Source organism: Kogia breviceps, chromosome 4, assembly GCF_026419965.1.
Source record: "Kogia breviceps isolate mKogBre1 chromosome 4, mKogBre1 haplotype 1, whole genome shotgun sequence".
Taxonomy (NCBI): Eukaryota; Metazoa; Chordata; class Mammalia; order Artiodactyla; family Physeteridae; genus Kogia; species Kogia breviceps.
In genome coordinates this window covers 120440401-120464964 of record NC_081313.1, presented here as the reverse complement: position 1 = coordinate 120464964, position 24564 = coordinate 120440401, and the positions used below count along the sequence as shown (strand labels likewise).

General features: G+C 41.2%; 1 protein-coding gene across 3 annotated transcripts in view; it reads left to right on the top strand.

Moving 5' to 3' along the window:
• NR3C1 (nuclear receptor subfamily 3 group C member 1) overlaps window positions 1–24564 on the top strand; it is a 740177-nt gene that overhangs the window by 248534 nt on the left and 467079 nt on the right. For 2 of the 3 annotated variants that reach the window (XM_067031863.1, XM_067031862.1), the window contains 2 exons: window positions 15718–16140; window positions 16977–17113. The gene's annotated coding sequence lies outside the window, so the exon portion shown is untranslated. Of the gene's footprint in view, window positions 1–15717; window positions 16141–16976; window positions 17114–24564 lie in introns of those variants that run through there. The other variant, XM_067031858.1, reaches the window with a different exon arrangement.

Sequence of the window (24564 nt, the reverse complement as noted above, 5' to 3'; positions counted from 1 at the left end):
CTACTTGATATTGATCATAAGTGGCCTGGATCCCAGTTGTTTTTTTTTTTTTAAGAAAAACAAAATCTGATTCCTGGGCTAGTAGTTCTGCTGGGAAGATACAAAATGGTACCTAAATGGGTAAAGTAGGCAGTGGGTGTTTTGTAGTATCTAGCAGTTGTGCAATTGATAATTATTTGGGTAATTATTTCTTTAGTTATTTGCTTTCCCCTTTCCTTACAAGTTCTGTGAGGAAGATGTTGTTTGTTTTGTCCATCACTGTATTTCCAGTGTTTAGCACGTAGTTAGATGTTCAGGAAGTATTTGTTGACTATTAATGTGCTCTGTCTCTCCTGTTAGCTTTCTCAGAGACATCTTCTAAGGAGGTTTACACAAGGACGGAATAATCATTGATATGCCCACCAATACACTTCTCCATCAATTAATCCTGCGCCTAACCAATGGTCCTTATCCTTTGAAAGCAGACTACAGCCAGCTTTTAGCTAATTGCTTTCAAATCGATTAGAAGTGTTTTCCGAGTAGACTAATAATATATTTAACGATTATTGAGCCTGTACTATATGCCAAGTTCTGTACATGCTTTACGTGCACCATCTTACTTAATTCCTACAGTAGATATTGTCATTCTCCCTTTTGTAAAGATAAAGAAAATATAGTTACTTTTCCTAGAAGGAAGAATAATGAAGAGTGAGGAGGTAAAAAAGCAACAGAAAGGCAAACAGCTGCTCTGGGGATGGAGAGCCCAGGAACACAGAGACTCACATTTCTCAGACTTGTAACCACAGCACCCTGACCTCCTGCCCCATCTACCACAGCTGCCTCCGGGAGCCCACACTCATAGGGACACCCACTCATGATCCTTCACTCTGGCCTCCTCCCCATTTCGGCTGCCTTGAGCATGATACCTCAACTCTTCCTCTCCGAAGTTGTTCCTCTTCCCACAGAGCAACATTCAGGAGCACCGAAAGCCATAGAACCTTCCAGACACTGCCCAAAGTGGCCATATTCCCTCTGGTCCCTGCTGCTCCACAGCCCTGCCCTAGGTTGCACCCAGATGTGAGGACTCAGACCTATGCTGTGAGGCCTTAGAAAAAAAAGCACCGGGGTTCCTTCCCTTCACCAATGGATTTGCCAGTATCCAAGCACCTACAAGTAAAACTTGTTCTCTCCAACTCTCTCTCTCCTCATGAAATAGATGTCCAGGAGGCACATACACTGACACCCTGAGTTTCCTGGTTAGGCTTCAACATCCGGCTCCACGATCCACAAAGAAAGATCACTCTTCTTTATGAAAGGGAAGGCAGCGTGTTTTGTTTATTTATTTTGCTGCATAATAAACACCCCTAGGGCTTCCCTGGTGGCGCAGTGGTTGAGAGTCCGCCTGCCGATGCAGGGGACACGGGTTTGTGCCCCGGTCCGGGAAGATCCCACATGCCGCGAAGCAGCTGGGCCCGTGAGCCATGGCCACTGAGCCCGCGCGTCCGGAGCCTGTGCTCCGCGAAGGGAGAGGCCACAACAGTGAGAGTCCCGCGTACCGCAAAAAAAATAAAATAAAATAAAATAAACACTCCCAATTTACTGGCTTACAAGAACAACCACCTTATTGCTCGTGATTCCATGGGCTTACTTGGCTTTATGGCTTTTGTATCTTTCTTGCTTTGATTCTCTCATGTGCTGTAGTCAGCTTAGAGCTGGGCAGGAACATCCAGGATGGCATCACTCTCTCCCTCCTTTCTTCCCTTCTCCCTTCATTCCTGGAGGTTCCATAGAACCTCCAGTTCTCAGCAGAAATGCTACTTCCTTCAAGCAGATAGCCCTGACTCCAGGAATGGGTCTCTTCCCTTATAGCTGAACTTGAACTTCACAATCCTCATCACACTTTGTGCTGTCCCATTTGCTGTCTATCTCCCCCATAGGTTATGAGCTTCATGAGGGCAGGACCATGCCCATTTTATTCATCACTGTTATCTTCAATATTGAGAGTATAGCACCCGCCTAGAGTAAGTGTCCAATAAATATTTCACTGAATGACTGAATGAATGACCACTAGGAAGCCATTTCTTAATTTTCAGAAGTCATCATTTCTCCTGAATCCCAAGCCTATTCTATTTTTTCTAGGATCTATAAAGTAGGTCCACACATATGACATGAAAAAGAAAGATGTATTACCTGAATTGTGCCAACAATACAAAGCACTCCATTCTCAAGTATTTATAAACTGAAATTGATTTGTGAATATTATAAGATTATCTGGGTAATTCCTTCAGTTTCTGTTCATTTGATTATATGTATAAACAGAAAAACAGAAATTCTTACACTTGATAAAGGTTTGGGTTTTTTTGTTTTTTTTGCGGTACACGGGCCTCTTCCTGTTGTAGCCTCTCCAGTTGTGGAGCACAGGCTCCAGACGCGCAGGCTCCGCGGCCATGGCTCACGGGCCCAGCCGCTCCGCGGCATGTGGGATCTTCCCGGACCAGTGCACGAACCCGTGTCGCCTGCATTGGCAGGCGGATTCTCAACCACTGCGCCACCAGGGAAGCCCTGTTTTTTGTTTTTTAACATTTATTTCTCCTTGTTAGCAGACAGAGTTTTAGGGGACTAATAAAATCCATGGTCAAATTTATGTATTTATAAGCTGGGGGAAATGTTTCTCAATTTTTAAAAAATAAGGTTTCCTAGCTCATTGGCTTTTGGCAGTTTCCGGCTTTGCCTCCAGAAATACACAGGAAGTGTTTAATTTGATGTTTATCGATACAAATGCTACAACCTGCCTTGGGAAAACCAGAAGATAGGGAAAGTTGACTTGTAAAACAATTTTGCTTGGATGATCTCAGCTAATCTACTGATATTTTTTCCAAGAGTTTTATTCGGACAGAAATGTAATATAAAAGGTAAAGTCAAGCAGATCAAGAGTTACTCAAAACACATTAGAACCCAGCTTTGTTGAGTTTCTTTGCTTGAGCTATTTCGATAAGCAGGCACCATCTTTAATCTTTGTTTATATCAGTACTGGCTTGTTTTCTGTCCTATTGCCTCTTAAAATTAAACTGTGATTATTATTTGGACATTTTTACTGACTTATTTATTCCAATAGGGATTTTCTTTAAACTCTGCCTAGGAAATACAGTTACTAATGCAGCTACAGTGAACCGCAGCCTCAACTTCACAAAAGTAGCCATTTCTTTTTACCAATTTTTAATTCATGAAATAGAGCTGAGAACCAGAGATACATAAATGAAGTCCCAAGACTCTTTGCTAGCTGATCCAGAGAGTGGCCTATACTCATCTGCTTTTGTATGTGTCTTAATTTCACTATCTTCACTATTATCCTTTTTTCATTGTCTTTTCTTTCCTTCTCTATGCTTTATTTCCTCTTCTTCCCAAGATGGCTACCACTGTTTCTTCTATCCTTTGAGAAGAGGGTAGTCTGTGATTTTAGATTTGGTTCTGTATAACACATATTTTATACTTCTGCTTTAAATATATTTATTAGACATGGCATGAAATGTATTATTGCATATTTGATTTGTACTTACAGGAATTTAGGGGCTTTGTTTCAGTCTCTGCTGTATCCCCAGTTTGTAAAATAGCCCCCAGTACATTATTGGCATGCAAGGCATATTTTTTGCAAGAAGAAAAGAACAGAACACAAGCTAGGGTTCAAATGTGAAAACTCTCTTCTTTAACAACTTTGCAAACATGTTGCCAAACAGTTTTGATCTCAAGGAAATGAGGGAAAACATTCCATCATCAAGTATTTGTCATTTGTTAACTGAACAGATTGATTTCGCAGGTCTATTGGCCTAATGAAATATGCAGTGTTGAACATTCAGCACCTTATATAAACTCTGGGAAGTCTAGATAAAGGGAATGGAAAGAGGATGATTTTCAGTTGAGGATTCACTTTGAAAGGAGGAGTTTTATAAGGCCCTAAAATTGGTCCTTGAGTATCCATTTAAATTTGCTCCAATCCAGTTTAATTTCTAATGCAACTAGCCAAAAACATTAACAAGGGCAGGAAGAGATTTCTGGTTTCCAGAAGTGAACCCTTGGGCCACAGCCAAAGCTATCACCTCAGATGAAAATAAAATGATTTACCACAGGAGAAGAGTTTCTGTCTCCTTTCATCCAGGGTTAGGAATAGGAGGCCATGTGTGACAAGTTTGTTCAGGATGCTAATGACTGCTGTCAGATTCTAAGTCACAGGATGCAAAGTGATGGTCCAAGGACCAAATCTGGCCCACATATGTATTTGATTTGATCTATGCTATTTTTTTCATTGAATTATCTGCCAATATGGAAAGGCAGGAGAATTCATATAAAACTCTGGTTTTCTTTTTTTTTCCCCTTGAGAAAAAAAATAAAAACAAAAGCTATAGCAACACTGGGCCTACAATCCCAAATGTGGCAACAATTAGCTGGTGTTGAAGTACAAATTCCCATTACTGCCTATTTCCCTACTATAGTCCCAGCCTTTGCCTATTTTCACAGAGACTGAAAATAGTTTCAGTTTGCCGTTCTTCATCTTGCATTGTTTTCTTTCTTATTGTCTGCCTATCTCACCTATTTATTTTATCTGTCTGGGCCCTATATACAACCACTGTCCTAAACTATCCCACAAATGTTGTTAGATTTCCATCCTTCTGGCTGAGAGTGAATACGCAAGTGTTCTGATTTGTGGCTCTACTTTTGTGGTTCCAAATCAACTGGCTGATTGTAGTAGTTTCTCCAAAACCTCTGTATACATGTGGTCACTGGTGAGGTGGGAGTAGGATCAGCCAAAGGACTAGCTGAGTGAAAGAATCAGTCATTTCTGTGACTGTAGATATAGACAGGGTTTCCTAGCTGACTGCCTCATAGTAACCCACTAGAATCTATTTAACTTGGGTGGGCTTGATATGGCTTTGGCAAAAGAGGAAAAGAAGTGGGGTTGTCAACAGAAGAGGAAGACTAATCTGAATGTATACAATGCCTATCATTTTTACAGCACACATTATTTATTTACATATACATATATATGAATATGAGCCTACACAAAAGCATTTATGCTGTCCCTCAGGACTATGTAAGGCAGTTTTAAAGTTAATTTTAGCTAAGTACTTTTTCCCTTGATTTTCTTAATTTTTTATTGACTTAGATTACTTTTGTTATAAAATATAATCCTAAATATATACCTAAATATTATAAACATAAAATTAGACATTAATAGTAAATGTATGTAGCTTCCAATACATTTAAACCCAAAATACATTGACAAATAAATGCAACCAAAATAACACAAACAACACAAGTCAGATGTCTAACACCAGTTTAACATGATTGATGTTGCTTTGCTGAAATAAACACTAACAATATAAAGACACTTACTACATGATACAGGTTCTTTTGATGAAATCATACTGTACAAGTTCATAGTATCTTATCTGAAATCCCGGGGACAAGATATAATATATAATTTTGAAATTTCATATTTTAGAAAGAGGCGGTACACAATAATCAAATGCACAAATATTGTATCATGTAATATATGACTATTCATAGTAAATGGGATAATTAAAAACTATAAATAGCCTAATGTCAGTGCAGGTCAGTTTTTAATCACTGAGTTTGTCACAAACTTACTAATAAAATGGCTGGGCCATTTAACAAGTCCTACAACCTTGGGAGAATTATTTAATTTCAATGATCTCACCCATGAAATAATTTAATTAGATTAGAGTAACTAAGCCATGACCTGCATCCAGAAAGAAAACCTGAATATTTATTCATGGCCAGCAAAAGTTGCAGAATAAATACTGTACTTACCATGTGTCTTCCTTCACTACAGTGAGCCAAACTCTAGGTTAAAACAAGGACCCAGAGATAACTGAAGCCAATGGCTGGACTCCAGTAGCTCCTGTCCAGTAGAGGACATGTAGATGAACACATGACAATTCACTGTGGTAAGAATAACAATACCTGCATGCAGAAAATGTAGACCAGAGAGATTAGGGAACACTTTCTTGGTTAGTAATATAGGTATCTAAGTGGGTTTTGAAGGATGAGTAGGAATTCATAAGACAGTGAGCTATTATTAAAATAGCTCTAACATTTTGGAGATAAACAATACTGTAGAGGGCACTGGATGGAAAATCGATTCTCCTCTGTTGTTTACCAGCTTAATCATTTATAGTCTCCTCTGTGACACTGTCCAACTCAGTCTCAATGCTTTCCTACACCAATCATGAAGTCTGAGGGTGCATGGCTTTGTAGAATCTCTCTGCTCTTGATAGGGAATAACATGCAGTTCTCAGGCCCTGCTTTGGTCCTATTTGTGTTCTAATATTGAAAATGCCAAGTGAACAAGATTCTTATCTATTTATTAAGACATTCACAGTGTTCTCTGAGAATGTGGTTTCTCCCCCCTCTCCCTTCCTTCCCCTCAAACCCTTCAACCAGTTCCTGTTGGTGGGAACTTGAAAATCCTAAACCGAATTCTTTCAGGCTCTTCTAACTCAAACTTTTCATTGATTGCCCTCCCTCTAAATGAGGGCAATGAGTTAATGAGCGTAATTCCTTCAGTGGCATGGGAACCACTGCTTGCATCTGGCTGGCACACTTGTAGGGCACCCCTTATCACGGTCCAGGTCCATGATGGCATCGAGACACACGTGGGCTCCACAGAAGAACTGATCATTAGCGTACACTTAAATAGCCGTCAAATAGTTGTTCCACATTTACTTATCAGAGAGGCGGAAAACTGCTCAGAGACTGGGCAGGGAAAAAGACCTTGGTGGCAGCACTCAACCTCTCCACTAACATTCCGAGCTATTTAACTCCAGCCCCCAAACTTGCCCTCTCCCTACTGAAAAAGTGAGGGCCTGCAGAGAAATGGGACCAACTTTTTAGAGGGCCATTTGGTGATTGTATCATGTGACTTCCCATGTCCCTTTAGAGTCCTACCCACTCCATCCTCAAGTGGCTCGTTAGAATATTCATCCAAATATATACAGTGGACTCTTGACACTCAGAGAGGAATCCGGGAAAGTATAATTGTCTTCCTACTGTTACACTGCAGTGCCATTTGGGTGACCCCATTAGCTGGCACCACACTGACATTCAGTCTGTAAGGATCAATGCTAATCTCTCCTAGAATCTTATGAAGAGGGCTTCCAAAGAAATCAAGAACACCATATTTACATTTCTATTCTGAATCAAAGTAGGCTCCTTTCCAAAGTCCAGAAAATTCCTTCTGGAAAGGGAATCATATAGCTGACTTGCTGATTGATTAACCTCTTTCAGGTTGAATACTTTGCTTGGTGCTAGTGTCAGAAAGATGAGAACATCAACATCCCTGACTCACATTCTAGATTCGTCACTGGGCATTGTGGTTTGACTGAATTCCTGATGTTAAAAATGACAGCAGTGGTACTTCCCTGGCTGTCCAGTGGTTAAGACTTCGCCTTCCAATGCAGGGGGTGAGGGTTCGATCCCTGGTGAGGGAGCTAAGATCCCACATGCCCTGGGGCCAAGAAACAAAAACATAAAACAGAAGCAATATTGTAACAAATTCAATAAAGACTTTAAAAATGGTCCACATCAAAAAATCTGAAAAAAAAAAAAATGACAGGACTTCCCTGGTGGCGCAGTGGTTGAGAGTCCGCCTGCCGATGCAGGGGACGCGGGTTCGTGCCCCGGTCTGGGAGGATCCCATGTGCTGCGGAGCGGCTGGGCTCGTGAGCCATGGCCGCTGAGCCTGCACGTCCGGAGCCTGTGCTCTGCAACAGGAGAGGCCACAGCAGTGAGAGGGCCGCGTACCGCAAAAAAAAAAAAAAAAAAAAAAAAAAAAAAAAGACAGTAGTATAACCATTCTTTTCCAGGGTTACTTTAAGAAGTTCAGGAGTGTGATGTGTCAAGTGTCAGCTCTGCTCATGCAGCATGGTTTAGGGGTTCAGGCGATCAGGAAAGGCATAGGAGGCATGTTCCTTGGTGATGCCTTCATGTTATAGCTCACAGAGGGTCTGGAGAGCTGGTGTGGCAATTAGAGCTTAAAGTACGTCTGTATTTTAGCAACTCGATCAGTAATCACCTCACTGCTCTCTTTACTGTTTGTAGTATGGTTCCCCTCACCACATTCACACCTGTCTGTGCAAAAGGCTTCACGATGCAGAGTGTGGATTAAAATGTGTGCAAACTTCACCCCAGTCCTCAGAGCTTGTCCATTTGTCTTTGATCTTGAAGCCAGTCAAGGAGAAAACCCATGTCTGTTTCTAATTCTACCTGGATGTAAGCTGTAGATAGACATTTCATTATAGAGCAAAGCTCAAGAAAAAAAGGAAGATAATTTTCTTTCAAGTACTTAGTCTCAAATTTTTCCAGTTTAAGGATGTTTTAGATCAAGAGTGGTGTAAATGAAGGAGGCAAAGGCAGGGTTAAGTAATGAAAAAGCCTGAAGACTTTATTATTTATACAATTGGAGAAAATACAAATACAATTTGACTCTTTGGTGCAACATTGTTCCACATTTACCCTGAAACAATGTTAATGGGGAGACAGAATTGTTTCTCAGGGCTCTGGAGAAGTTTGCAGTGGGTCTGATGTGGGGAGAGGTGGTGGAAGAAAAACGGAAGGGGAGAGGGTTTTGGAGATGTGGCCGGCAGGGACAGGTAACAGCGAGCCTTATGGACTTCAGCCTGAAGGAGTTCAGTTTCATCCTGAAGGTAGTGGGAAAATATTGAAGGGTTTTCATTAGAAGAGTGACTTTTTTTAAAATACAGTTTTTTTCATATATACATACAATGATTATTTTGCTTTTCAGTATAACATTATCTCATAAGTGTTTTTCAAGTTTACATTTACAAGTGTAATTTTAATGCTAGTCCACTAAGAAAACTTTTCTTAATTCGTCAACAGCTGGAAATTCATATTATTTTATTATGTATTTTTTAACATCTTTATTGGAGTATAACTGTTTTACAATAGTGTGTTAGTTTCTCCTTTACAACAAAGTGAATCAGTTATACATATACATATGTTCCCATATCTCTTCCCTCTTGCGTCACCCTCCCTCCCACCTTCCCTATCCCACCCCTCTAGGTGGTCACAAAGCACAGAGGTGATCTCCCTGTGCTATGCGGTAGCTTCCCACTAGCTATCTAATTTACATTTGGTAGTGTATATATGTCCCTGCCACTCTCTCACTTCGTCACAGCTTACCCTTCCCCCTTCCCATATCCTCAAGTCCATGCTCTAGTAGGTCTATGTTTTATTCCCATCCTACCACTAATCTCTTCATGACATTTTTTTTTTCCTTAGAGTCCATATATATGTGTTAGCATACGGTATTTGTTTTTCTCCTTCTGACTTACTTCACTCTGTATGACAGAATATCATGTATTTTTAATTATCCATTTACCTCTCTGAATATCCATCCGGACTATGAAGTCAAGGACTGAATCTTCTTTCCACTTAACCTTTGTCATCTGGTGTAGAGTTTGATATAAATAGAAACTAAACCAGGAGTCTCCCCGCCAATATCTTCCAGAGGTTTGGAGGATTCTCTTTCAAATATTTCAACCTTGGGAGGCAGCCTTTCCTCTTTACTTTAGTGAGCTCCTGTGAGATCCTCAGCCCCATATATGTTCAAGCAACCAGTTAACCAGTTCAAATCAACTCCAAGAGTAGTTCCGACTTCCAGTATGCATTGGCCCAAGTACTTGATATACAGAAATGAGAAGTCACTGTCTCTCCTGCTCCCACACCACACCACACAAGCTGGATGCAGATGTAAATCTTGTATATGTGATTAAATTATGGCTAACCATCTGGTCACTCAAGTCAGGCTTACCTCTCTGAATGAGTCAATCCAGCTTCACAAGGGAAAGACCCACCTTCCCTTTTCCTGTGCCACCTGAGGCTGAAGCAGGGAGTGTAATTGTGTGAAGCTGAGATCAAGTTCCGTCGTCCTAAAAAACAGGAAGTTGCCGTGGCTTCTTCTAGCCTCGCCTTCCTTTTTCTCTGTTTAATTCACAGCCCTCCCTCAGTCTGGACCACCCCCAATACGAAATGGGATAACCCTGTCTGTAAGAATCAACCCTAATCTCTCCCAGAATTCCACAAGGAGGCCTTCCAAAGAAATAAAGATCCCCACATTTCTGTTTCAATTCTGAATTGAAGCAGACTCAATTCCAGGTATATTCTTTCCGAAAAGGGAAAAGCTACACCAGGAGGATTACAATTTACAGGGAGATGACTATTAGGAAAAAAACAAAAAAACTTTTGGAGGGACAAATGCCGCCCATAAATTAATTTTTGCCCTGGCTAAGGAAAGGTGAAGTTAATAGGGAAAAGAGAATCTCAGAAAGGGAAATTAAAGCCAACATGCTTCTGGCTTCTTGAGCATGCCCCCTGAGTTGACTAATTACCTGCGAGGAGATTATGAAGTGATTTGTGAACTTCTCTTGCTTTATGGGGGGAAAAATGGAAGAACTACCATGTAACTCTATTGGGAAGGCTAGAAATTAACTTGAGAAAAAAATCACCGAGATACTGGGAATGAAAAAAACAGAGGGCAAAAACCTACTCAGCAGTAATAAGCAGGGGGACAACTACCTTAGATAGTGGTCTCTCCGCTGGCTAATGGAATCATGATGTGGGTCCAGAACAAGTCTGGGGATTTCTTTCCTCTTCTGTCTTTTCCTTGCTTTCTCCCTCCCTTCCGCTTTCTCTCATCCAATGGGTAAACATCTTGTTCTGCGATGGGTAATTCCCAGGCACTAGGAACATAGAATAAGACAGCCCAGTAACAAATGACATTAACTCATACAGAATCAGAGGGAGAAAACTTTTCCACAAAATTCTCTCAGGAAAGAAACGGTATTAGTTTGTAAAAGCCATTCTTGATGAATGGATGGAATAGAAAGTGATACCCTGACAAGCCTAGATACGGCTGAGGACTACATATGAATGAAGCAAAGGGAGAAGTTCTTTTGATGCACCAGAGAGGAGGAGGGGAGGGGGCAGGGAGCGACTAATAGGGTGAAAAATCAGGCTTCACAATGTGAACCTTCACCAGAGTCCCAAAGTATTCAATGTAGCTTTCTCGTGAAAAATCAGTAAAGGGGCTGAGTTCTATGTATGGGATGTCACAGAGCACAACAGAAACCGTATGCAAGGGGCCAGCAGAGACCAGAGAGGAACCAGAGAGAAAGGTGAGAGTGACACCATAAGGACTCATAGGAGAAGTTCTGTCCCATCACAGGCCACGTAACTGGAGTCCAGGCTGATTTTGACCAGATTTGCCAGATTCAGAGGGCTTCTGGGCTACATCAGGGTTTCACATTCAGTTGGTCACAGAAGTACATTTGAAAGTCCATATACACCCATCATCTGAGAATACAGGAAAAATATGTACTGCAAAGCCCAACTCACTGGATGGCGAATCAATAACATCATACACTTTATATCATATATAATTATATGGCCCCAAGTGTCCATATATGCATAGATAGGCTTCAAAGAAATCCATGAACTCCCTGAAATTACATGCAAAATGTAATTATACATACATGAAATAGATATATGGAATATAAATACATATGAAAATAGCTCACAGTAAAAATAACTACCATCTATTGAGTGTTTAATATGTATTTACTAAAAGTTTCATGCACAATTATTTCATGTTTACAACTCTGTAACAATAAAAAACAAACCTGAAAATCGAAAACCGTGAGTCACCTTCTCCAGGTCACACCACTAATGCATGGCAAGCAAGGACTTGACTCATGCCACAGTTATTAGCCTACAGCCTTAACTGCCTCCACCGATGTGCCCTCTGAACTTTGCTGAATCCCAGGTCAGACTTTGTGATCATTTCACATGTTGTTTTTCCCCAGAGAAAAAGATTAGAGCATTGGACTTAGGTGCCTAGTGGGGCTCAGATTCTACTTATATTTTCTGAGGGTCTAAACATTCCAAGCACTTGGGGAAAAAAATCCCATTCCATCCTCTCAACCCATTCCATCGAGGGCAGTAGGTAGAAATATCTCTGTTGACAATTGGAAATGCTGACTTCAGAGTGGTCAAGTCACACGGCTTTTGTAAGTGGCACAGGGGGTCTGGCACCCAGGTCTTCTTCTCCACCAGTCATTGCCCAAGCAGGAGCCAGGCTGATAGACGCTTGACTTGGAGGGGAGTCATCCGGAAGGCCAGCTGAACTGCTGTTATGAGATCCATCAAATCAAACTGCAGTTTGAATCCTACAAAAGAAGGGACCTCAGAAATGTGGCTTTTTTGCGGGAGTCAGAGATCTGTACAATGTGCACAAAGCACCAGGAGAAAACAGACAGAGTCGCTGGAGACTTTTGACTCTGAGCTTGCCAACTTAGGTGTCCCAAGAGAACTGCCATCGCACCCTTTAGAAACTTCACAGGGTCATCCTGCTTGTTTGACCCTGCCTGGTATTCCCTTACCTTGCTGTAGGGATAGCTTAGCAAGCCATACATGCAATTTTTGTGGAAGAACAAAAGGAGGTGCAGACGAAATGTACCCTCCTTACAAAGACACCTGTGCTCTTGGTTAGGGTGAAGGCCTTGTGGGTGAGTGAACCCCAGAAGTCCCAGGAAGAGAACCACATGGCCATCAACATAAAGGGAAGGCCTATCCAGACCCCAGTTGGAATTCCATCACCAAACTGAGAGGAAGGAGATGCAGGGACTGGATGATTTCCTTAGTACCTGGTGGGACAGAAGTGATTAGGATGGCATTTCACTGACCATTGCTTAGTTGGAATAGAAACACAGTTCAGCAGTTTTCAAGCAAGAAATAAAAGAGCAGAAGAATTCTTAGGAAAGACCCACCACAAAGGAACCACTGTCCTTTCTGAGAGGATGATGTATTACAACTTCAACCCCCGCCCCAAGAAGTAACACCTGAAATCCCTAAAGACTGGCTTAACAGTGACTTTATTGGCCATTTGTCATGTACTTATTGGCTAAGCAACAGGGGAAGAAAAAAGAAAGCTTTTCTGAATTATCCTGGGTGAGTAGCTAGGACTGCTCAAGACACACAGCATCAGACTTCTAGAAAAAGACCCCACAGCTGACTCTAGTGCCGTAGTTCTCAAAGTCCACCATCAGCAGCAGCAGCTGGGAGCTTGATAGAAATGAAGATTCTCAGGTCCCACCCCAGACATACGGAATTAGAAATTCTGGGGGTGGGGCCCAACAATCTGTTTTAACAGGCCCTCCAGGGGATTCTAATGTATGCTAAAGTGTGAGATGCTCAGCATAATAGAAAAGACTGACTCAGGGTCCAATAGACATGGGACAGGGTCCACTATGGACACTAACTCATGGTAAAACTTTGGGCGAGGTTCTTAATCTCTCTGAGTCATGACTTTATTCTGCTCTGTGAGGATGAGTCATAATAACAAGATGGTGTTAAGGATAATAAATAGGAATAGTTAACACTTGGTCCCTGCCCACTCAGTGAACGGTAGCTTCTATGGGGTCATTCAAAAGACCACAATTAGATCACTTCACACTAACCAACTTTCAGGCAGCTGTTCCTGTTAAACCAGCACCATATCTAAGCATCATTCCTTACTTTTAAAAAGCTTTATTTCTCAAAGAAGGGACCACCTGCTTCAGAATTACCTGGCGTGTCAGTGTAAAAACACAGACATCAACGCTCATTTCAGTCCTACTGAATCTGCATCTTGAGAAGTGTGGTCTGGTTATCTACAAGCTTTAAAAATGCTTTAAAATTGTTCCCAGAAGATGCTTCAGCAGACTGAGGTGCAAGAATCATCAATTCAAATGAAGAGATAAGACTCAGCTTGGCTGTGGTTTAACCATTGCAGTCACTCTCCTACAGACGGAGGCTGAAGGAGGCAGACACATGGTCTCAACATTATGCAAGGAAGTAGAACCAAGAAGTGAACTTGGTCCCTTGTTCACCACCCTTACTTGTGGTGGCCAATGAGCTGCTGTCTGGATTTCTCTCAGCTGGCCAACCTGGAACTCAGTCATTTTTACTGATTTCTGAGGGAAATTGCTCCTGGCGGTGGCAGAAGAGAACTGAGTTCTTGGGAGCCTGTGATTGCAAAAGGTGCATTAAGTGGAAAATTCTGGAGTTTGGTTTTCCAGGAAGATATGGTACCTCTTTAAGGAGGTTGTAATCTGTTAGCCTGGGCACAGCTTGAAAACTTGGTACTATCTCTTTATCTCCTCCTCCAACCAAGATTGCCAGTTAATTAGCTATCCTTCAGGAACCTCTGGTTTCAGAGGAAGGAATGGCCACCTGGGCATGTTCAGGATGTGCTCCTTGTGGGGAACGTAAGGAAGAGGGGCTGGGAGAGAGGGGCTTGGAATTCAAGTGACCCAGACAAGCCACCAGTTTGCAATTCTGTAAGTGCCCTTACTGACGAATGTATATGTCAAACAAAACTCAAAGCATAATATCCCCAAATGACAATAATAGCTAACGTTTGTTAGGCCTCCCTATAAACTAGTAGCTTTACATTTTTTATCTCATTGAAACCTCACTACAGTCATAAGGAGTGAGTACCGACAATGTGGTCCGTTCGAGGATGAAATAACTGAGGCACAGAGAGCTTAAGTAACTTTTCCAGACCCACAGCTAGTCAAGTGCAGAGCTGAGTTTTGAACCCAGTCAGTATGACTCATTGCTACGTCAGATCCCTAAACCCTTGCTACTCAAAGAGCAGTTCCTGGACCAGCATCCCCCAAGAGCTTACGAGAAATACAGACTCTCAGACCGCACCCCAGATCTACTTAAGCAGACTCTGCATTTTAACAGAGATTTGTGGGTACAGTAAAGTTTGAGGACTGTTGTAAAGCAAATGGGTTTTCTGCAAGTGTACTCAAGTACCACCAACATCAAAAACGCCTGTGGGTGCTGGTAAACTATGCAGATTCCAGGCCCACTAGAAATCTCTGAAGCTAAGGTCAAAGACGCTACAGCCGCAACAAGTTCCCCAGGTGATTGCTATATATGCTTAATTTTGAGAATCACGGCCTTTGGTTCTTCTGCCTCTGTCCCTGCCTTGCCAGTTAAGAGAACAAGAAGGTCAGATTGGAACAGATGAATGCTCTGTGTGCAATGATGACAAAAAAAAACCCAGGAGAATAGCTCAGGCAGCCAAAGTAGGAAGAGCCAAGGAAAAACTTTATCTCCCCTGACTTTCATGTTTTCCAACCCAGACTGCGCCATGGACATTTTAAGTCCAATTTATTTTTTGTTTTGTTTTTAAAGAATGCCTTTGTGAAAACCTACACCTTTTCTGTCTCTGACTCCAAGGCCAGTGCTCAGGTTATTTCTTTACACTGCACTGATTTACATAATATTTTCCTCCTCCACAAACCTATAAATGGAAAGTGGAGTCTCAGCCTGTTTCAAAACACTCCAGAGGAAGGTACCAAGTTGAGGAAGGTACCATGTTGATCAGGCCTATATGGCACACGTGATAGATGGATTGATGACTGTGATATTTGTGCCCTTAAGGATGACTCAGCAGGATCAGTAAACAGTGCTGGTCAAGTTCTTGTCTAAGTTCTATTGTTGACACCACAGAAACCCCAGAAGTGGGGGGGGGGGCACAGCAAAGCATAAGGAAGTGACCTTGAGCCTTGAGTTGTCATTCTGAGCAAGTGGCACAAGCTACCTAGGGAAGTTGCTTAACTTATTCAAGCCATGGTTTTCCCGTTTGTTCAGGTGCTTCCATTTCAGCCATCTCGTGAGAGCAGGCAAGTCATGTAAACGAGCGGTCAGAAGCAAGTCAGGAGGAAGTGCGCTGAGGTGGACAGACTTCTCCTGAGGGCCTGCCGATGCGGGTCTCCCCATGCACTGTACCAGCCAAACAGAGCGCAGCTACAGCTGAATTTGACTCCACATAGACTATCTCTCGGGGGCCTTACAGCACATAGTCACAACGTTTAGAGTTTGTTGACCATTGGGGATCAACATGTCCACTGCCTGCTGGGAACTAGCCAGAATCAGGAGGAGATGGAGGAGACCCGATAGAAGTTGATGATCTCAGTCCTGTTACTTCAACTGAGGATGACTGGCAAGTTGCTGGGCTTCCCAAGGACAAGCTGAGGACACCGGGCCAACGAGGAGCCGAGATTTTTCCTGGAGGTAATGAGGCTGAAAAAAGATTATCTAAGGAAGATGTATTATTATTCTGGTAAAACTTCCAAGAAACTTTTGATGCTAGGATATGGGGAAGGGTGGTCACTTGTTATTTTTTTGATGCGAGAAAAGAAGGTGAAGATTTTCAATAAATGTATCCCTAGTTTTATTTTCCAGCAAAAAAGGAAAAAAACGAATGTTCATATTTGTATAATTTAATGTTCATATTTGTATAATTTCATATTTGTTTATTTTACTTACTGTTTAATGTTCATATTTGTCTAATTTATTTACTTGATTTTTACTCTCATAAATATGTGTATTTAAAAGGTATTAAATCATCAGTTTCTCTTGTTTTTAAATTTTACGTTGTGAACTCTTACAGATTACTGTTAATACTAGCATTTTATTCAAATTTTTATTTTATACAAAAGATTTTAAATGTTGATATGACAAACACTAACATGAAAGTGCAATGGTTTGGGTGACATCTCTGGCTCTTTAAGGGCAAAAATTTACTCTGTATTTCCAGGTATATGGAGGGACTTCAAATAGGTGTTTATCAGTTTAATACTTTGGTTCTCAAAGTGTGGCCCCAGGCTGACAACATCAGTATCACCTGGGAACTTGTTGCAAATGCAAATTCCCAGACTCCACCCCTGATCTCCTAAATCAGAAACTCGGTGGGTTTTAATAAAGCATCCAGGTGATTCTGATGACCCCCTTAAAGCTTGAGGGTCTCTGATTTAAAATTTACTGTTAATTGGAGCCACTAGCTAGGGAATAGGTCTGAGCAGTACTTCAATACTGATGTTCTTACATTATATTCCTCATATTTATAGGTATTAAACTAGAGCACTTCCGAGTATAATGAGCCCCATGACCGACAACTAGGAATATGGTGATCTAGATGTCACAATCAAGGTGAAGGTACAGTCGACTAAAGCTGTCACTGAATAAAATCCAGGTACATCTGCAGGTAAGTGGAGGACGATTCTGGTTTTTTATTTATTCATTCTTTGTTTTGGTGCCTGTTGATTATATGTTTCATTCTGTAGTAATAGGTTAAATGGTTCAGAAACAGCCTGTTTAAGCAGTGACTTGATGCAGTATGACTTACCTATATAACCTTCATATAATATCATCAGTTATCAAGGGAAAAAACAGCACACTCCTAAATAAAAGGGATCTGCCACTTAATTTTTTATCTTGGAGCATAGAAGGGGGAATGATTTCATGAGTTTCTTTGGTGTGCAGGAGCAATCCATCTCCACAGAATCCTGGTTTGCTAATGCCTATTATTTGGGGATAATTAGCATTTTTTGCTTATTAACCTACAGTTCTCTTATGATCTTAAAAATGTAGCCCATTAGTCATCATTGTTGTCATGTTGTGCCTGAAAGAATTAACCACATCTCCAGAGCTTCTTTATCGGTGTTCCTTTCTCGCAAGGTAGCAATTCTTAAAATTGGAACACAATGTGGGCCACTGCCTAGCAGTGATTGATTTGTGAGAACTTATAAACTGTTGCTAGGCTTTCTGGGTGACATGCAGTAAGTCCTTCATGGGAAACTCAAAACAGAATATTTTTTCCCATTTATTCCAAAGTTCCTTGTACCAAGATACTGAATTTACACTCTGTTTGCTCATGGTAGTGTTTACATGTTCTCTCTTTGGTCTCGGAAAACCACATGAAATCAGATTTTCTTTTCTGTACATTTATACGTGCAAGTAGCTTATATAATTATTAGTGTGTGTGTATAAACTGATTATTTAGAAGGTTAACAAAAAAAGTGAATTGCTGTAAATTGTCCTTGATTTTTAAAATTCGCAACCAAATGTTAGAAATTCATCAGCATTCATGGAGCCTAGTGAGTCTCCTTTTGGATTTTAGCAGATTAAGTCTTACCTCTAAGGTTAAAGTCTTTGAATTTTATTCTAGGCCCAATTCTTTCCTTATTGTTCACAAGATGCTTACTTCCCATCTGGTGGCTAAATGTTGACTAAAACTTGACCGTGTATGAGGTACTGTACTGAGCACAGATTTTTGGCGGTGACAGGATTGAGCATGCCTTGCCTTCCTGGCTCTAACCATCTGGTGGGATAATACAAACACTAATTAGCCACTAACATCTATTTCCTCTTCTTCCTGGCCAGACATTTAGCAGCTTCCACTGCTGCTGCATGTGACAAATGGCTGAGTTCTAGCAATGAGTGGTACCGAGAATGAGCAAAAATGAGGTGTGTCACTCCAGGCCTGGCCCCAAAACCCTCCCATATACCTAACTCTGCACATAATTTCATGTGCACTTTAAACTTCCTAACTGGTATACTAGGGAAGAAAGGCATTGAAAGAGTTATTGAAAGTGTTTTCAGTGACAGGAAGGTAAACTATCGGACATGATCTTGTATGTGGGGAGCCTTGAGTCTCAGGAAAGTCCCCAGAGAAAGGTAAGAAAAAATATATATACACTTGGTTTGGTCATGTCTTGTTAAGAGTTACTAGTTTTACCTAAATAAGAGGAGACCCCAAAAGAAATTCAGCTGGGTACAGTGGAGACAAAACTATCAAATTAAAGGGAAGTGTGAGATTTTATAGACTCTTAAGTGGTGTACTTTATTTGTATTAACACGGAAGGAATAAGCTAAGGCATGAAAGTCCACACAGGTGTCTTTTGCAATCTTAAATCTACATAAGAATAACAGTAATTGCTTGTTGTACAGTGTGTGGCTCTTTTTCCTATAGTCTTTGAAATCTTTGGCTATTGGTTAAAATAGGTGCCTCAGTAAGGAGGATCTTAAAGAATTGCTTTGTCTTTGAATAGAAGTCGGTCATTTTGGACTTTCTCTAACAGTGGCGTACAAAGATGGGGTGGGGACACTCTGCCAAAGGTGACATAGGATAAGGGAGTTCCTTGTCTGTAGAGAATTTTAAAACAATAATAAAATGAACTAAAAATTGGTCTGCTTTTCACTATGGCTATGCAACAGTAATTCTCAGCGATGCCAGTAACAAAATACTTTTGCTACCAGAGCAAACTGCTCACACAACCCACTACATTTATCCCCCCAACCCAGTTTGATAAATTGCTAGGCACCTTATCTCTTTTTTTTTGAATTTTATTTTATCTATTTTTTTATACACCAGGTTCGTATCAGTTATCTATTTTATACATATTAGTGTATATAAGTCAATCCCAATCTAGCAGTTTTTCCCACTACCACCCCACCACTTCCACATCCCCCCCTTGGTGTCCATACGTTTGTTCTCTACATCTGTGTCTCCATTTCTGCCCTGCAAACCGGTTCATCTCTACCATTTTTCTAGATTCCACATATATGCGTTAATATATGATATTTGTTTTTCTATTTCTGACTTACTTCACTCTGTATGACAGTCTCTAAGTCCATTCACGTCTCTACAAATAACCCAATTTCGTTCCTTTTTATGACTGAGTAATATTCCACTGTATATATGTACCACTTCTTCTTTATCCATTCGTCTGTTGATGGGCATTTAGGTTGCTTCCATGACCTGGCTATTGTAAATAGTGCTGCAATGAACACTGGGGTGCATGTGTCTTTTTGAATTATGGTTTTCTCAGGGTATAGGCCCAGTAGTGGGATTGCTGGGTCATATGGTAATTTTATTTTTAGTTTTTTAAAACCCTTCATAGTGTTCTCCATAATGGCTGTATCAATTTATATTCCTACCAACAGTGCAAGAGGGTTCCCTTTTCTCCACACCCTCTTCAGCATTTGTTGTTTGTAGATTTTCTGATGAGGCCCATTCTAACCACTGTGAGGTGATAACTCAGTGTAGTTTTGTGTTGTTTAAATTAATTAATTTATTTATTTTTGGTCATTGCTGCATGTGGGATTTCTCTAGTGGTGGCAAGCAGTGGCTACCCTTTGCTGCAGTGTGTGGGCTTCTTATTGCAGTGGCTTCTCTTTGTTGTGGAGCACAGGCTCTAGGCACGTGGGCTGTAGTAGTTGTGGCACATGGGCTCAGTAGTTGTGGCTCATGGGCTCTAGAGCACAGGCTCAGTAGTTGTGGCACATGGGCTTAGTTGCTCTGCAGCATGTGGGATTTTTCCCGGGCCAGGGCGCAAACCTGTGTCCCTTGCATCGGCAGGCGGATTCTTAACCACTGTGCCACCAGGGAAGTCCCTCATTGTAGTTTTGATTTGCATTTCTCTAATAATTAGTGATGTTGAGCAGCTTTTCATGTGACTCTTGGCCATCTGTATGTCTTCTTTAGAGAAATGTCTATTTAGGTCTTCTGCCCATTTTTTGATTGGGTTGTTTGTTTTTTTAATATTGAGCTGCATGAGCTGTTTATATATTTTGGAGATTAATCCTTTGTTGATTTGTTTGGAAATATTTTCTCCCATTCTGAGGGTTCCCTTTCTGTCTTGTTTATGGTTTCCTTTGCTGTGCGAAAGTTTTTAAGTTTCATTAGGTCCCATTTGGTTTTTTTTGTTTTTATATCCATTTCTCTAGGAGTTGGGTCAAAAAATATCTTGCTGTGATTTATGTCAAAGAGTGTTCTTCCTATGTTTTTCTCTAAGAGTTTTTTTAGTGTCCAGTCTTACACTTAAGTCTTTAATCCATTTTGAGTTTATTTTTGTATATGGTGTTAGGGAATGTTCTAATTTCATTCTTTTACATGTAGCTGTCCAGTTTTCCCAGCACCACTTCTTGAAGAGGCTGTCTTTTCTCCATTGTATATCCTTGCCTCCTTTGTCATAGATTAGTTGACCATAGGTGCATGGGTTTATCTCTTGAGCTTTCAATCCTGTTCTGTTGATCTGTATTTCTGTTTTTGTGCTAGTACCATATTGTCTTGATTACTATAGCTTTGTAGTTTAGTCTCAAGTCAGGGAGTCTGATTCCTCCATCTCCGTTTTTTTCCCTCAAGACTGCTTTGGCTATTTGGGGTCTTTTGTGTCTCCATACAAATTTTAAGATTTTTTTGTTCTAGTTCTGTAAAAAATGCCATTGGTAATTTGATAGGGATTGCATTGAATCTGTAGATTGCTTTGGGTAGTATAGTCATTTTCACAATATTGATTCTTCCATTCCAAGAACATAATATATCTCTCCCTCTTGTTTGTGTCATCTTTGATTTCTTTCATCAGCATCTTATAGTTTTCAGAGTACAGGTCTTTTGTCTCCTTAGGTAGGTTTATTCCCAGATATTTTATTCTCTTTGTTGCAATGGTGAATTGGATTGTTTCCTTAATTTCTCTCTCTGGGGCTTCCCTGGTGGCGCAGTTGTTGAGAGTCCGCCTGCCGATGCAGGGCACACGGGTTCGTGCCCCGGTCCGGGAAGATCCCACATGCCATGGAGTGGCTGGGCCCGTGAGCCATGGCCACTGAGCCTGCATGTCCGGAGCCTGTGCTCTGCAACGGGAGAGGCCACAACAGTGAGAGGCCCGCATACTGCAAAAAAAAAAAAAAAAAATTTCTCTCTCTGATCTTTCATTGTTAGTGTATAGGAATGCAAGAGATTTCTGTGCATTAATTTTGTATCCTGCAACTTTACCAGATTCACTGATTAGCTCTAGTAGTTTTCTGGTGGCATCTTTAGGTTTCTCTACGTATAGGTCATGTCATCTACAGACAGTGACAGTTTTACTTCTTCTTTTCCAGCTTGTATTCCTTTTATTTCTTTTTCTTCTCTGATTGCCATGACTAGGACTTCCAAAACTGTGTTCAGTAATAGTGGCAAGAGTGGATATCCTTGTCTTGTTCCTGACCTTAGAGGAAATGCTTTCAGTTTTTCACCATTGAGAAAGAGGTTTGCTGTGGGTTTGTCATATATGGACTTTATTATGTTGAGGTAGGTTCCCTCTATACCCACTTTCTGGAGAGTGTTTATCATAAATGGGTATTGAATTTTGTCAAAAGCTCTTTCTGCATTTATTGAGATGATCATATGGTTTTTATTCTTCAATTTGTTAATATGCTGTATCACACTGACTGATTTGCATATATTGAAGAATCTTTGCATTCCTGGGATAAATCCCACTTGATCATGGTGTATGATCCTTTTAATATGTTGGTGGTTTCTGTTTGCTAGTACTTGGTTGAGGACTTTTATATCTATATTCATCAGTGATACTGGTCTTTAATTTTCTTTTTTTGTAGTATCTTTGTCTGGTTTTGGTATTGGGGTGATGGTGGCCTCATAGAATGAGTTTGGAAGTCTTCCTTCCTCTGCAATTTTTTGGAAGAGTTTGAGAAGGATGGGTTTTAGCTCTTCTCTAAATGTTTGATAGAATTCACCTGTGAAGCCATCTGGTCCTACACAGTCCTCTGCCTTTTCATTTTGTCTGTCTTTCTGTGAATGTGGTTTTCATTCCACAGGCTGCAGGATCATAGATCTTCTTGTTTCTGCTGTCTGCCCTCTGGTGGATGAGGCTATCTAAGGGGCTTGTGCAAGCTTCCTGATGGGAGGGACTGGTGGTGGGTAGAGTTTGGTGTTGCTCTGGTGAGTAGAACTCAGTAAAACTTTAATCTGCTTGTCTGCTGTTGGGTGGGACTGAGTTCCTTCCCTGTTGCTTGTTTGACTTGAGGTGACGCAGCACTGGAGCCTACCAGCTTTTTGGTGGGGCTAATGGTGGACTCCAGGAGGGCTCACGCCAAGGAATACTTCCCAGAACTTCTGCTGTCAGTGTCCTTGTCCCCTCAATAAACCACAGGCACCCCCCATCTCTGCAGGAGACCCTCCAACACTAGCAGGTAGGTCTGGTTTAGTGTTCTATAGAGTCACTGATCCTTCCCCTGGGTCCTGATGTGCACACTACTTTGTGTGTGCCCTCCAAGAGTGGGGTCTCTGTTTCCCCCAGTCCTGTCAAAATCCTGCAATCAAATCCTGCTAGCCTTCAAAGTCTGATTCTCTGGGAATTCCCCCTACCGTTGCTGGACCCACAGGCTGGGAAGCCTGACATGGGGCTCAGAACCTTCACTCCAGTGGGTGGATTTCTGTGATATAATTGTTCTCCAGTTTGTGAGTCACCCACCCAGCAGTTATGGGATTTGATTTTATTGTGATTGTGCCCATCCTGCCATGTCACTGTGGCTTTTCCTTTGTCTTTGGATGTGGGGTATCTATTTTGGTGAGTTCCTGTCGATGATTGCTCAACAGTTAGTTGTGATTCTGGTGCTCTTGCAAGAGGGAGTGAGCACACATCCTTCTACCCCACCATCTTGAACCAATCTCCCCTGGTTTTCAGCATCTTCCTTAAGTATCTTTTAAGGATAGTTTTCAAGGCTTTTAGTATACCAGGAGATGTGTCCTACCTTGAAATACAATCAGAGAATTTTTGACTGAAACATAGGCTATTATTTGTGGCCTGAAAAGTGGAGCCAATGATTCCAGGAAAGCTTTATGCAACAGTTTGTTCTTAAGATTTGTAAAAGGACCTGAGCAATACAATCTAATTAAGAAGAAAACCATTCCATGTATTGGATAAAGAAGATGGCAAACCCCAAAGCTATGTAAGTGAACCAAGAATGGGAGATGACCTTCTTAGGTAGAATGTAGTAAACAACAGGGTAGCAGGCATGTTGCGGTAGCAGGCATGAAACTCGGATGACGAGTGTCAAACTTTTCTGTTGTGTTTGGAAGGAAGTATCGGGTCCCTATGAGTATTCATACCACATGGTCAAAGCTACAATAATAGAAATACCACCACTCAGCTATGAATAAATAGTGCTGTGGCTTTGGGTAGGGGAAAAATTGGAGGTACCCCATCATAATTCATATGGAACATGTGATCAGTATTAAGGTTGTGGGGTTTGTAGGCAATGACTGCAGAGCCCTGCTACTTTCAACAGTAGTTGTTTCATACAGGTGGAAGGTGGAGAACCAGTCCTGACTTTGTTGACCTGCCAACAGCAAGTCTGAGCCCAGGAATGCTTTCAGGGGTGGCTGTAGGGCTCCAAATGCTAGATACCAAGTCTCAATCAGTTTGACCTCTACCTTTTACCAGAGCTCCACAAGCTCCTGGTTTTGACCATCTCTTTTCCCATCACCAGACCTCATTCAAATGAAGTGACATTTAAGACTGACACCTCTCTTCTGTGCCAACCCAGATCAAAGCATTAACCCAGAAGCATGTGGGCATTTGAGGGAGAGTATGACTGCTTGGTTAAGACACACATAAAAAGGATTAGGAGATAAGATGGGATTGAGGTAAATGAGTGTTGAGTACCACTTTAAATAGTGGGAACTACTTCAATAGCTAATGAACCCTCATTTTCCATGGCATAAACCATAGTCATCAGATCTCAGCAAGAACAGAAATGATTCTACTTCTCATCCCTGAATATTGTTCATGAGTCCTCAGTGAGCTGTTACTTTGTGCATGCTGCTGTCATGAATAAGCCACTCCATCATTATATTGGCTAATTTCAAAATGG